The following is a 14,676-nucleotide window of genomic DNA, read 5'->3' on the forward strand; positions in this document are numbered from 1 at the left end:
CTTAGAAAAACTGGGTGGAAATCCAGTGTCAAATGTGGGTTCTCTTGGAATAGCAAAAAAAAAAAAAAAAAAAAAAAAGTCCCATTCTTTCTCTTAGGAATGGGAAAAGTGTTTTCTGCTATGCAAAGATCTAATTTCTTGGGGTGATGATGGAGATAGAGTAATGAAGGAGGGGCAGCGAAAATGTGGAGGAGAAAATAAACGCATATGTTTGGGTTCATTTGGACTTTTTCTTTCAGTGGTGAAGAGAACTTAATTAGTAATAAAGGACAGATAATAACCACGGTTAATCCTCGGATAGAGCAGACCGTGTGCCAGACACTGATTAACAGCTTCATCTGTAATCACACTTCATTTCCAGCGCCAGCCCAGTGAAGTAGGCACTATCATGATGCCCATAAAAACATATAAGGAAACTAAAGTACAAAGAGGTTAAGTGATTTATTTGATGCCTCTCACCTGGATGTAGTTCTGTGCGTTCTGATCCAACATTTCATCTGTGTAAAACAAATATTTTCACGTAGTGTTCCCCTTCCTCATCCACCTCCATTCAGCATTCAAACTGCCCTTGCTTCATCAGGAGATGGACTGACAACACAGCTCAGAGAGATGGAAAACCCTCAACATAAGCAAAAATGTTTGGAAAAACATCAAGGATAAGAGCAAAGTGATTAAGGAGAATGACACTTCCTGTGAACTGGAGAGATACATGTGAAATTTCTATAATCTATATTTAGACAAGTTGGTTGTGCCTCGGTTTCTGTCATCTGCCAAATGGGGGAAAAACTAGTGCCTATCTTATAGGTTGTGAAGAGCAAATGACATAGTGTGTATACAGCAGTCAGCACAGTACCCCTTTCAATGTTTAGCAGCTGTTGTTAGCAGATCAGATGTAACCAGTTTATTGAGAAGCCTCAATCCATTGGGGTATAGGTATAAACAGTTCAACTTGTTTACTCTAGCCACAACTGTTAACCATGATTTGTCCTATCTGTCAGTATCATTTTCTAATGATATTTTCAGGTAGATCCCATTGCTTTCCCATCGATATCAGTTACCAAAAGTCCCATCTGGTCTAGTTCACAACTCCCATCTCATATCCAGTTTCAATAGCATTTCCTCGTCTCGCTTCAATGTTTGCCAGACTTGTACCTCAAGTTACGAGAGTGGGAAGGGGACATGGAGAAACCCTGTCGCTACAAAAAAAAAATACAAAATTAGCTGGTCATGGTGGTGCATGTCTGTAGTCCCAGCTACTTGGGAGACTGAGGCACAAGAATCACTTGAACCTGGGAGGCGGAGTTTGCAGTGAGCCGAGATCACGCCACTGCACTCCAGCACCTGGGCAACAGAGTGAGACTGTCAAAAAAAAGAAAAAAGAAAAAAAACACCAAGAGTGGTAAAAGGTTGTGGTCTTGTCTTCTAATTTTCTCCTTTCTTTTCTGGGTCTAGTGCCTTTCATGTTGAGGGAAGAAGGGAAAATAAGAGGAATAACAGAGATCACTCTAAATAAGTGGCTGTTTGTCATTGGTGGAAAAAGGCTCCTGATCTTACACTGGCTTTACCTGCTTCCCTCTGTTGCTGGTGGCCTCTGACAATATGTTGGTCTCCTATTAGATGATGTAGTGTATGGAGTTATATGGTTTTGGATGCAGATGTTCATCTTTATGCCAGCCCTCTCCATCTCTGATGACCCCACAGAGGGGTAGCTGTGTCTCCCTTCATCCTATTAGCAGTCTGGCTCCCAGCTTCCTCTTTGGCCGGATATCACCTTATCTGGTCCACATCAATCAGAACTCCCACCTTATCCTCCAACTTCTGTTCTTTCCTTAAAATGGAGCCCTGATGAACATGGAGGTCTTCTACACTCCCCAAGGGCTGAAGGGAAGTTGGTGAGGTAGACAAAGAGCACAACATTTTCTTCTTTTGTGGAAAACTTCACTACAGCACCTGCTCTCCCTTCAGAAGTGTGTTGCTCCACCATGCTTCCAGACATCAGAAATCTATGGTAAGAATTGGATGCCAGGAGATTTGCACTTTTGCCCACAATTAAGTTACCAGGATTGAATTTACCCTCCTGCCTTCAAAATAAAAAAGATAAAATGTCAGAAACGCCATTTTCAAGACACTAGACCTAAGACAACAAAGGATACTTATTCCCTGAGAGACAAGAAACAAACTAGGTAAGCCCTATGACTGCCCCAGCTTGCTGCCTTCAGAGACTATGCAGGCTACGGGACAAAGAAGAAAGTCTGAGAGGAGCCCAGTAGGATCCTTGAACTGAAGTAATAAGGCTGCGAATTAGGGAAACCAAGTGGACTAGAGTTCATGGATGCACAAAGTAATAAAAGGAAAGAGATGTGCAGAGAAAGAGCCCTGACTATCTGCAGAGCATCCCCCTCTGATATTCAACCGAGTCCTGATTAGCACATGCATGTGAAGTAACACTTCAGGATGGAGTAAAAATAATTTGAAAAGATTAAAGAACATTGTCTGATGCTCACACGGGGCTGGGAATATTGCATATCCCCCCTCTGACAGCTGAACGAAATCATACTTTATGAGCATTGGGTAGAGTACCCCAGAAAATCTTGCTTAGTAGTGGGGCATAATTAGCCCTAGACTGCTCAGATATGCCAAATAAATCATAAAAGCAAGACCCAAGAAGATCAAACAATTTCCAGGCAACTTAACACATCCCAGAACAAAGCTCAAGAAGATTTATAAGAATCAAAAAGATCCACCACCCAATAAGGTAAAAGTGACCATTTCTGGCATCTAATCAAAGATAACCAAGCATGCAAAGAAGCAAGAAAACACACAGAGAATAATCAAGCAATCAAAACCATCCAAGAACTGAAACAGATTTAAAATTGTCAGGCTAAGATGTCAAAATAATTATTATAATTGTTCTCTATATGTTCAAAAGTTAAGTAGAGGCATGGATGATTTCAAAAATACTCAAATAGAACCTGGAGATGAAAACTACAGTGTTTTAGATGAAAAATACTCTGAGTAGGATTAAGGATATATTAAACATGGCAGAAGGATGGCTAACTTGAAGACATAGCAATTAAAAATAATGGAAAAATAAACAGCAGAAGAAAAAATAATAAAATTCAGTGCAGAAATCAATGGAATAGAAAATAGTACAACAGTAGGGGGAAAAAATCAATGAAACCAAGAGATGATTTTTTTAAGATCAATGGAATTGACCAACCTCCAGCCAAGTTGATCAGGGAAAATATGAAAAAAGACACAAATTACAAAATTAGGAATGAGACAGGTGCCATTACCACACATTCCCTTATATTAAAAATAGGAGAATATTATGAGCAACTTTATACCTATAAATTTGACAACTCAACAAACCAATTCTTTAAATAACACAAATTATGAAAGCACAGTCAAAAAGAAAGAACCTTAGCATCTCTGTATCTACTTGTTTTTTTCTTTTTTGTTTGTTTGTTTGTTTGTTTTTGTTTTTTGCAGTCAACACACATTTATTGAGCATCGACTCTGTGCCGGGCCCTGGGTGGGCACAGGGGGCTCAGAGACGAATCACATGCAGCCCCTACCACTGAGGCCGTCACAGCCTGGCAGGGCAATTGGTCACGTCAATGGACACTCACGATACAGTGTGGTCAGTGGCGTTAGAGGTAGCACAGGTGACCGAGGGAGCACAGAGGAAGGTCCTCTGACCCGGCTGGGGGTGGCGAGGAGGGCTTCTTGGAGGAGGTGACACCTGAAGAGGGCTTTAGGGAGTGAACGAGAGGGTGTCTCGTCTGAGGAAGTGGCCTGTGCAAGGGTTCAGTGGTAGGGACAATGGTGGCGGCTGGGAGTTGAGCAAGGGCCAGTCCAGGAAGGGCCGTGGAGTCCGCAGGCAACAGGGAGCGCTGAGGGGTGTGAAGCAGGCGGTCGGCAGAGGGCCCGCTAGAAGCCAGCATGAAGGGTGGCCCAGGGGACAGGGCAGGGGAGAAGGGTGGGTCGCCGTGGACAGCAGAGGTGGACGAGCACGGCCCTTGCCCGGGGAGTCTCATCCTGCCTGGAGGCCCCCTCAGCAGCGGGGAGGTGGGGCTGCAGGCTGCCAGCCGCGGGGCCGCAGGGTGCACAGCACTGGGTCCAGTGGCTTGAGCGTGGCCTGCTACTGCAGCCCGAAGCGCTGCCCGGGCACCAGCTGGAACTCCAGCCTCTGCAGCAGCTTTGCCATGACCACCTTCACCTCCATCTGAGCAAACTGCTGACCGATGCAGGAGTGGTGGCCCAGGGAGAAGGGGAAGTAGGTGAACCGTGGCTTGGGTGCTCCGGGGCCAAAGCGATAGGGGTTGAAAGTCAGTGGGTCTCTACTAATAAAACAGAACTTACAGACAAAAAAAACTTTCCCACTAATGAAGAAAACTCTAGTTTCTTCACTAATGAATTATCCCAAACATTAAAAGAAGAAATAACACTAATTCTACACAAACTCTTCCAGAAAACTGAAGAAGGAATGCCCGCCAACTCATTATTTGATGCCAGCTTTACCCTGACACTGAACCCGGATAATGACAATACCAGAAAACTACAAGCCAATATCTTTAAAAAACACAGATACAAAGTTCTAAACAAAATTTTAGCAAATCAAATCCATATTAAAATGTAACAAATTAAATCCAATAGATAAAAAGGATAATGTATTATGGCCAAGTGAAGTTTTTCCAAGGAATGCAGAGTTAGTTTAACATACGAAAATCAGTGCCAGTTCTGGAGATCTTTTGCACAACAATGTGAACATACTTAATAAACTGTACAGTTAAAAATATTTAGATAGAAAATGTTTGTTATGCAAGGTTTTTATCACAATTAAATTTTTTAAGAAAAATCAATGTAATTCACCATTTTAACACATTGAAAAGAAAAAAAAAACAACCCACATGATTATATCAACAGAGACAAGAAAAAGCATTTAGCAAAATCCAACAACCTTACAAAATCCAACTAATCTGGATAAAAACTCTCAACCAACTAGGAATAGAAGAAAACTTTCTCATTTTAAAAAGTCAACAAAAATATCTACAGCTAACATTTTATTTAATGGTAAAGACTAAATGTTTTCCCTCTAATATCAAGACTAAGAAAAAGATGTCTACTTTCAGCAATTTTTTCAACATTGTTCTGGATGTTTTAGCCATGTGTGCAATCAGGAAAGAAAAGAATAGAAAGAATCCAGGTTGGAAAGGAGTGAATAAAATCATTTTTTATTCCCAGACGATGTAACTGTCTATGTAGAAAATAATGGCATGTGCAAAAATCTATTAGAACTAATAAGTTTAACAAGATTGCAGGATATAAGGTCAATATATAAAAAGTGATTGTATTTCCATATCAGATACTCAAACTATCAGAAATAAAATATTTAAAAATATATTTACAATAGCATCCACCAAAAAAAATATTAAACAATTAGGGGTAAATCAGACAGAAGGTGTGAAAGACCTATACACTGAGAACTACAAACCATCACTGAGAGCAAGCAAAGAAGATCTAAATAAATGGTGACATTCTTTGTTTGTGGATCAGAAAACTCACCATGGTTAAGATTTTACTTCTCCCCAAATTGATCTATACATTCATGCATTCCACATCAAAATCCCAGCAGGCTTATGGCATAAATTGATAAGTTGATTCTAAAATTCATGTGATCATAAAAAAGACCTAGAATAACTAAAACGGTTCTGAAAAAGAACAATGTTGATAGGATAACTCTACCCGATTTCAAGACTTATTATAAAGTAATCAAAGTGTGACATTAGAATCAAACTAGACAAATAGATCAATGGAACAGAATACAGAGTCCATAAATGGATCCACACATATATGGACAACTGATGTTTGACAAAGATTTAAAAGCAATTCAAGGAAGGAAGGTGTTTTCAATAAATATTGTTAACACAGCTGGATGTATGTAAGCAAACAAAACAAAACAGAAAGAGAGGGTCCAATTCATAATTCACACTGTATATAAAAAATTAACTCAAACTAAGTTATAGATCTAAATGTAAATCATACATTTATAACATTTTTTGGAGAAAATCTTTGTGACCACAGGATAGGCAAAGTCTTTTAGATTCAACATCAAAATACAATCCATAAAAGAAAATTTTGATAAATTGGACATTATCAAAATTTAAAACTTCATACTTCAAAAGACACTATTAAGAAAATGAAAAGACAGCCTACAGAATGGGTCAAAATATTTGCAGAGCATATATTTGGCAAAGGACTTGTATTCAAAATCTATAACGAACTCTCAAATTCAATAAAAAGAAAACAAGCAATCCAATAAAAAAATAGACAAAATATTTGAAGAGACATTTTACCAAAGGATATATATGCATGGCAAATAAGCGCATGAAAAGGTGCTCATCATCCTTAGCAATTTTAAAACCACAAAACCACTATACACCTATTAAGATGGCTATAATCTAAAAGACTGATCATGCCAAGTGTTGGCGAGGATCTCAACTTGATACTCTTCTAGTGGGAATGTAAAATGATGGAACCACTTCAGAAAAAATAGTTTGGCAGTCTCAAAATCTACAGCTACCATATGATCTAACCATTCCAACTAAAAATACATGAGCACATATGTTCATACAAGACTTGTACATGAATGCGGATAACAGCTTTATTTGTAATAGCCCCAAACTGAAAACAACTCAAAGGTCCATCAACAGGTGAGTGGATAAATACATGAGTGTATTTACATACCATGGAATGCTACTCTGCAGTAAAAAGGAATGAAGAAACCATACAGCAGCAATATGAGTAAATCTCAAATTATTGATACTAAGTGAGAGAAGTCAGGCAGAAAAGAGTGTGTACTGTATGATTCTATTTATATGAAACTCCAGAAAATGCAAACTAATCTATAACAACAGAAAACAGATCAATGGTTGCCTGGGAAGAGTGGGTGGGGGATGAGATGAGGGAGTAATCACAAAGGGGCAAACTTTTACCAAATAAAAGTGAGGATGATGGGTCTATTCACTATCTTCATTGTGGTGAGGGCTTTAGATGTGTATATACATGTCAATACTTGTAAAACTGCACACTTTGAATATGTGTAATATGTCTATTATACCTCAATAAGGTTGTTTTTTAAAAAAGAAGCAACAGCAAATCTCAATCTCTGGTTCATGTGTACCCTCAAATTCCAGTGAATTTTGAAGAGGCTAAGCTCTTCCTAGAACTTTCCCTCTAAGTTCCACTGTGCCCTAATAGGGATGGGCCTGCAAATTCTGAACATCAGCAAACTTCTAACCAGGAAATGAACCTCTCCCTGTCCCCACTTCCTGTAGGTGCTCCCAATCTCTACAGGGCTCTCTCTTGGAACCACCTCCCTGACTTAGATTAAGTTAGGAGAGAAGTGGGGGGATGGGCGTGAGAAGGGAGTATCCCCTCTACAAACATTGCGCTTTCTGAAATGACTATAACAAATTTCTGTCCCTCTCCTGACCTATCTTCTTGTGCAGACTGGTGGGGGGCAGTGAGTGGGTGGTTCTTCAAAGCTTCGGTGAAGATTAGGCATACCTGGGATGTTTATTTGCCTCCAAAGGTAATTTCTGACCCTGATTGTTAGCAGCTGCAGGGCAACCTCCTGCTCAGATAGAAAACTCAGGAGAACAACCACCTGCTCAGATAGAAAACTCAGGAGAAAGGGAGTCTTGCTGACTGGCTCAGGCTTTGCGAGAGGAGGAGGCTTTCTAAGTGGGAAGTGGGTAGGGGCAGCCATGGGTCCAGAAAGCTTCAAGCTGCCTATCAAGCTAAGACAGTAAATCTTTAATGACTTCTCTTTGGGGAGAATTAAGAGTTGGGGCAGCCAGATAGGGAAGGCAGCAGTGTTTCTTCTCAGGCTTTCTTCCACCACACTCTTTTTCCCTTTTTTGCTCCTCCTTTCAGCACTCAGTGTTGCTGATGAAGGAAACATAGAAAACTCTTTTATGTCTCATATTTTTCTACTATGAATGTAATTTGTAACATACAATTGTTTACTCTTGACCAAAAGTAATTAAATATTTAAATCATGCACACATCATGTCAATTAGAGTAGGTTTTAATGATGCCTGCCGTATTCTGGAGGTTCTGAGAGAGATGGGAGAAAAACTATCCTTGTAAGGGTCTCATAGGAAACTCTAGAACACGCTTGTACAACCTAAGGCCCATGGGCTGCATGCAGCCCAGAATGGCTTTGAATGCAGCCCGACACAAATTTGTCAACTTTCTTAAAACACTATGAGATTTTTTTTGAGTTTTCTTTTTTAGCTCATCGGCTACCATTAGTATTTTATATGTATTTTATATTTGGCCCAAGACAATTATTCATTTTCTGATGTGGCCGAGGGAAGTGAAAAGATTTGACAGTTCAGAGAAAAGGTTCTCTCTCTGAACTGTTATCTAGAGTTTATCCTTTACTCTTCATTCCCATAAACTGACCTCTCACTTCTAACCTGGCATGAAATTCTCTGCCTCGTCTTTGAGGCTCTTGAGCAAGCCTTGCAAGGATGTCCGAGACGCTGACACGCAGCCCAGTTGTGGTTAATGTGAAACTTTACAAGCAGATCTGCCAGTGAGCATTCTCCTGGCCTTCCAACCTTGCCCAAATGGGCTACATCAATCATTGCTCTGACTGCCTTCTGAGGAAGTCAGGATAAGGGTCTAGTTATTTATGACAACCTCCTGAAGGTTTCTCTCTGCAAACTGGTTCCCTAGGAGAGGAGGTGGTCATTAAACCACCCACCTCCACTGTGCCCTTCCCTTACAAACAAGATCTTATTCTTTAAGTGCGTACTGATGCCAAGAAAGAGATTAGTTTGGTGGGGGAGAGGGAAATTCAAGCAACAGAGAAACTTACATTGGATCTTAGAGCTACAGAAAAATCACCTTGCCCACTCTGTAACAAGAGCCCTAAGATCCAGGGAAGGAATGTGTCCTAGCCTACATATGCCATTCAGAGGCAGGACTGGAACTAGAAGTCAAGTGCCCCTCTACCCCTCAGTCAAGGATTCTTTTCTGTAGCCATTTTTATTTTCAGAGAAAATTTCTGAGTAACTGCAAGATGTCTCAGAATCCTGCAAACATATTCATTTTTCTTTCTTTGAGAACTGAGTTTCATGATCAGGATGAAACTTCCTTTTCTGGAATGGGGTACCTCAGAGTCTTATTTTGGTTGGAAGAAGGAGGGATCACCTTTAAGAATGCAGATAGAGCAACAGAGCAGGAGAAACCCTCCCAACAATCTCTGGGAGGTCATTTGTATTAACTCTGTGTTGTAGATTAGCAAAGGGAAGACCAAAGAGTTAAAGCAGTTTGCCCTACTCAGTATTTTAATCCATGGGTGATTAAATTTGAATGATTTAAGAAATAAAAGAGAATAGAGATGGAGGCCAAAACAGCACCTTTACAGGTTATAGTTGGAGACAAATGGGTCTTATGGCAGAGAGTGGTTAGATGCTCAGCAAACCTGCTTCCTCTTCTTGCTGGCCATCATTAGACCACAGTTCCCAGCCTTGTTCCTTGTATGTGGTCATGTGACTTAGTTCTGGCCAGTAGAATGTGGGCAGAAGTGTTACACATCACTTACCAGTAAGATCCATAAAATTCTCTGACATATAATTCTCCATTCGCCCTCTTTTTCTTCATCTGCTGGTTGAATGATCCAAGAAGGCCCTAGAACAAGATTTTTCAACTTCAGCACTACTGGCATTTAGGCCAGATAATTCTTTATTAGAGATTGTCCTGTATACTGTAGGATATTTAGCAGCATCTCTGGTGTCTACCTACTAGATGCCAGTAGCATTCCCCACTCTCCAGTTGTGACAACCAAAATGTTTCTAGACATTTCCAAATGCCCCATCTGTGGCAAGATCATCCCTGGTTGAGAACCACTGTTCTAGAAGATGCCAGAGCCACACAATGGAGGGAACTTGGGTCCTGAATGACTGCATGAAGCAGAGCACCCTTTTCACATCTTTCAGTGACATTAGCAAGAAATTAACTTTTAGGCTGGGCATGGTGGTTCATGCCTGTAATCCCAGCATTTTGAGAGGCCAAAACGGCAGATAGATCACTTGAGCCCAGAAGTTTGAAACCAGCGTGGGCAACATGGTAAAACTCCATCTCTACAAAAAAATACAAAAAATTAACCTGGTGTGGTGGCATGTGCCTATGCTTCCAGCTACTTGGGACGCTGAGGTGGGAGGATCACATGAACCCAAGAGCTCTAGGGTGCAGTAAGCGTGATTCTGCTACTACACTCCAGCCTGGTGACAGAGTAAACCCTGTCTCAAAAAAAAAAAAAAAAAGAAAAGAAAAGAAAAGAAAAGAAAAAAAAAGAAATTAACTTTTACCGCAGTTTGGGAGATGTTGGTTCAAAAGGTATCCTGAATGACATAGTACAGCTAAATCATCCCCCTAAGTAGGCAGACTTTCCCAACCAAGCACAGCAGCACTATATGAGGCCATCCTTGGCTATCAGGACAAGACCCAAGAGCAAGAGCAGAAAGTGTGCTTCTTGTAGACAGACAGCCCTCAAGATAAAGAAAGTAGCAGAACTGAGCTTTACATGCCCTAAAGTTCTTCCCAAATTCACCAATCAGATGTCACTTCTCATCTACAGGGGCAGAGAAATCTGAAATGTGGATAGTGAAAAAGCCTTCTTCTCAGAAACTCCCTCTTCATGAAACCAGGAGGCTCTGTTCCAGGGGACCCTAGAGCCTGCTGTCTTTCCCCTACACCAGAAGATCTGACTCAGTACAGAAAATGACCTGTATTCTGCTCAGTATGAAATACGGCCTGTGTTCTCATTTTCTCATTAAATGCTTTATCTTATTTTGTTATCGAAGTCAAGGCTCAGTCTTCAGCCAAGGCCGAGGGTCCATCTGTGACTAGACTGAAGCCTCACTTTGGGACTAGCCAGTTCAGCCCATCAAGGACAGGAGTTGGTCTGTGACAGGAAAACAGAACTGGGCTGGAGAAGGGTAAAATTCACAGTCTCATCCTGAATTAACTCATGAATTTTGCCCAGCGCTCCCATCACACAGTCCATTTCCTTTCTTCATTGTCCTTTATTTTTCTAAACAGGCCAGTGATACACTAACTGCTTCCCATAAAGCTGTCAAGAGAATGCAATGAGTGATCTCAGTCCAGGAGGAGCAGACCAGTGAAAAGGAAATAACTGGCTGGAAGCCAAGCGACATGGACCCACATCCAGATCTGATCTGTCACTAACTGATTATTCCAAACTGGACATACTACTTTCCCTCTCTGGACCTCCGTTCCCTCTGCATAAGGTAGGAATATTAAGTGGGGCATCTCTTTTAATTTTATTTTAATTGCACTAAGAAGTATTAAATCAAGATCCTGTCTTACATCTATCATTAATGGTAACCACGTGCTGCTGCTTTTCCCTCCCTCATTGCTCCTCAGGTCCAGCTCAGCTTTGGATGTTGTGAAACTCATAAAGCTGCGATAGCCCACAGTAGGTCTTCTTTATCCCAGACTGTCTCCAAACCCCAGCCTATTTCACTGGGAAAAAGACTAGATACATTCCTAGGACCCTTAAGTTATATTATCCTAGAATTCTAGGATTCTAAGATTCTAATCTACATCTTTACTAGTCTAGATTCTAGTCTAAATATCTGGTAGCCTAAAAGGCTTTGAGTCTGAATTCTTTTTTTTTTTTTTTTTGAGACAAGATCTTGCTCTGTTGCCCAGGCTGGAGTGCAGTGACATGATCATAGCTCACTCCAGCTTCAAACTCCTAGGCTTAAGTGATCCTCCCACCTCAGCCACCAAGTAGCTGGAACTAGAAGCTTGTGCCACCATGCCCGTCTATTTTTTTAGACGGCTAGCACAGGCTGGCCTCAAACTCCTGGGCTCAAGCAATCCACCTCCCTCAGCCTCCCAAAGTGCTGGGATTACAGGCATGAGTCCATTCATGGCTCTTTGAGTCTTAATTCTAAAGCCCTAAAAGTCCAGACTTCTAACTAACTTGAGTTAAATGAGGTTACGTAATAGTAATAGTTCAAATTTTCACTGGCTCCTGCCCCCAGGGTTCCCAAATTCCTCATAGGTATCTTTCATGTCCTTACGAACACATTTGGTCAGTGAGAATGCAGCACCTTCTGTTCCTCTCTGCAGCTTCCACCTTTCCCCACTCTTCAGCCAGGTCTACCTGTCTACTGCCAATCGTTACCTGGCCATTTCCCACCCCTACCTCCACCACACACACACCAGTTAGCTACATCTGTTTAGCCTCATCTAAACCCAATTGAGGACAGAGGCCTAGACTCAAACTAAGCTCCTCACTTCTGAAATTCTTATCATTTGATATTTCAGTGCCCCCTATTTCTGTTTCAGATAGTTTAGAATTCCAAGTTTCTCACAATTTATAATCTGACTATCCTTGGACATTAATAATCTCAGCTTGAAAGATGTTTAGATTCTAAAACACCAGGCTTCTAATTCAGTGGGAGATGCCAGAGTATCTCCTACTCCCTCTCAGAGGCTCTGGAATCAAGGAAGTCAGAGAGGCCTTAGCCAGCTCTGAGAGAGCCTATGAGAGGGAGTAATAGGTCTAAGGTGGGAACACCACCACATGGAAAGAGTGCTGTGGACTCAGGGTGGAAGGAAGAGCAATCAAGCTTCTCTGTAGAATGCCCAGAGTGGTCACACCCCAGCAGGCTTCCCAGGCCCTTGGCAAGCAGTGAGCACCAACTTAACAACCTCCAATCAAGTGTGTTATTTATTTTACAAGTGACTATAAATATCAAAATAAAACTGAGAGTTTATGTACATGAGCTGGCCCCAGAGCTATTAAACTGCTAGTGGCTGTACATTTAGGAAGTTCTCCTCCCAGGGCTAAGGGTAGGACCGCCTGGCCTTTTGCAGGCTTGGTCCTAGCCTCACATCTCTCACGGTTCAGAGTTTTGGAGGTCTGATTCTTCCCAGCTTGGCTGCAGACCCCTCTAGCTCTGGTGAGTGGTGGATACATGGAGTAGGTTTCCGAACAGTGGAAGTGATTTAGGCATGTGTTGGGAAACTGGGGCCTCGTTCAAATGTCTGATTTCGTAAGAAGCCCAGAAGGCTGGCAGAAATTCTTGGCCCAACATATCCCAGAGCCAGGAGCATCATCTGCAGCCAGAAGCAAGGAAGTCTCAGCTTGGAGGAAATTGAGGGCAGAAAGAGAATTTTCTCTGTTGTAGCAGGGCTGGGCCTTCAACAGAAATGGCTCCAATATACTCCCTGTTGCTATGGAGAAGTTTGGACACATACCTCTATCAGCCAATCAGCTCCTCTGTGTGTCAGTCAATATGGGGGTCAGCCAGGTCTGTCATTCATGATCATTATCAATAAAGCATTATCACGGAGACAAAGCCAGCCCTTAGCCTGGTCTTCAAATCTTTTACATCTTGACCTCAAGCCCTTTCCAGTCTCACGTTCTGCCCCTCTCCATTGTAAACCCCACTTGTTCCCCCAAATCCTGCTTTGCACCAGCATGTCTCAGCCTGCACTCTCTGTTCCCTCCCTCTTCTGGTGGTCATTTACTCAACTCAGAGGCAGATGAAATATTTCCTCCTCTTCTGTGAATCCTATTCTAACTCCCCAGGTGCTGGGGTCATGCTTCTCTTTAGTACTTAAAGAACTACTTTGTAATGTTCCATTTAAATGTCAGCCTCCCTATTAGACAGCACCATTTCTCATATCTGCATTCCCAGCCCCTAGCACAGGGCCTGGAACGGTATTTTATTTGGATATTTGCAGACATGGAGGAGTAGGAAGTGTGGTTAAAGCACGTCAGAATAAAATGGAAGAATCTGTTTCGATTCAGTGAAAACAAGGTGACCTCTGAAAGGATAGCAGGAGAAAGGCCAGAGTGAGACATGAGGACAGCTTGTGCTGGGCTTTAACCCCAGAGAGATGTCTGGCCTTTGTGCTGCTGCTCCTCTCTTTACCAATGGGATGATCACAGGCAGATTACTTAACCTCATCTGTAAAACGATGGTGGCTATGAGGATTAACTGAGTTCATGCATGTAAAATACTAGGACAGTGCCTGGCACATAATAAGCATTAGAAAGATATGAACTTTTATAGTAGTAATTGAACTGCTGGAAAGGGTAGTGGTGGTAGTAGTGGCACCATTGTGTAGGTTATGAGGAAAACAAAGCCTTGCTAGCCAGGTTGAAATAGGCAATAGAAGTTGGCTTCTAGTGGAAATTGAGGCTTCCCCATTTTTACCAAGGTTACTCATGCTGTGACCCACATGGATAAAGGTCAAGGGTACTGCTGAGCCCACGGTAAGGGGAGAGTTCTCAGTGTTCTGAAGTAACACTCAGGCTGTCTGTCATGTAACATAGTATGTTTTGGATTTAATTCCTCTTAGGTCCCAGTCCTGAGTCTCTCTGTCTTTCTCTATATCTGTGTCTGTCTGTCTGTCTTTCTGACTATCTGTCTCTCTCTCTCAACTTGAGTGGAAATGCTTTCTTTCCCTTCACTTTCCTTTTCTTAGGTTTTTCTGTTTCATCATCCTCTACCCTTCTCTTCTACCTTAAAGACATGACTGACAGCATAATGTAGTATAAAGAACATCAGATGGGGAGTCAGAAGAGCTGGGTTCCAGCCCTAACATCTGGTG

The 14,676-nt window shown here is 41.7% G+C and overlaps 1 pseudogene; it reads left to right on the forward strand.

Annotated features, from left to right (window-relative positions):
- The window catches only part of LOC100614986 (putative selection and upkeep of intraepithelial T-cells protein 1 homolog), a 109,577-nt pseudogene that overhangs the window by 83,531 nt on the left and 11,370 nt on the right, over nt 1–14,676 (forward strand).

This window comes from Pan troglodytes, chromosome 1 (genome assembly GCF_028858775.2).
Source record: "Pan troglodytes isolate AG18354 chromosome 1, NHGRI_mPanTro3-v2.0_pri, whole genome shotgun sequence".
In the NCBI taxonomy this organism is placed as follows: domain Eukaryota; kingdom Metazoa; phylum Chordata; class Mammalia; order Primates; family Hominidae; genus Pan; species Pan troglodytes.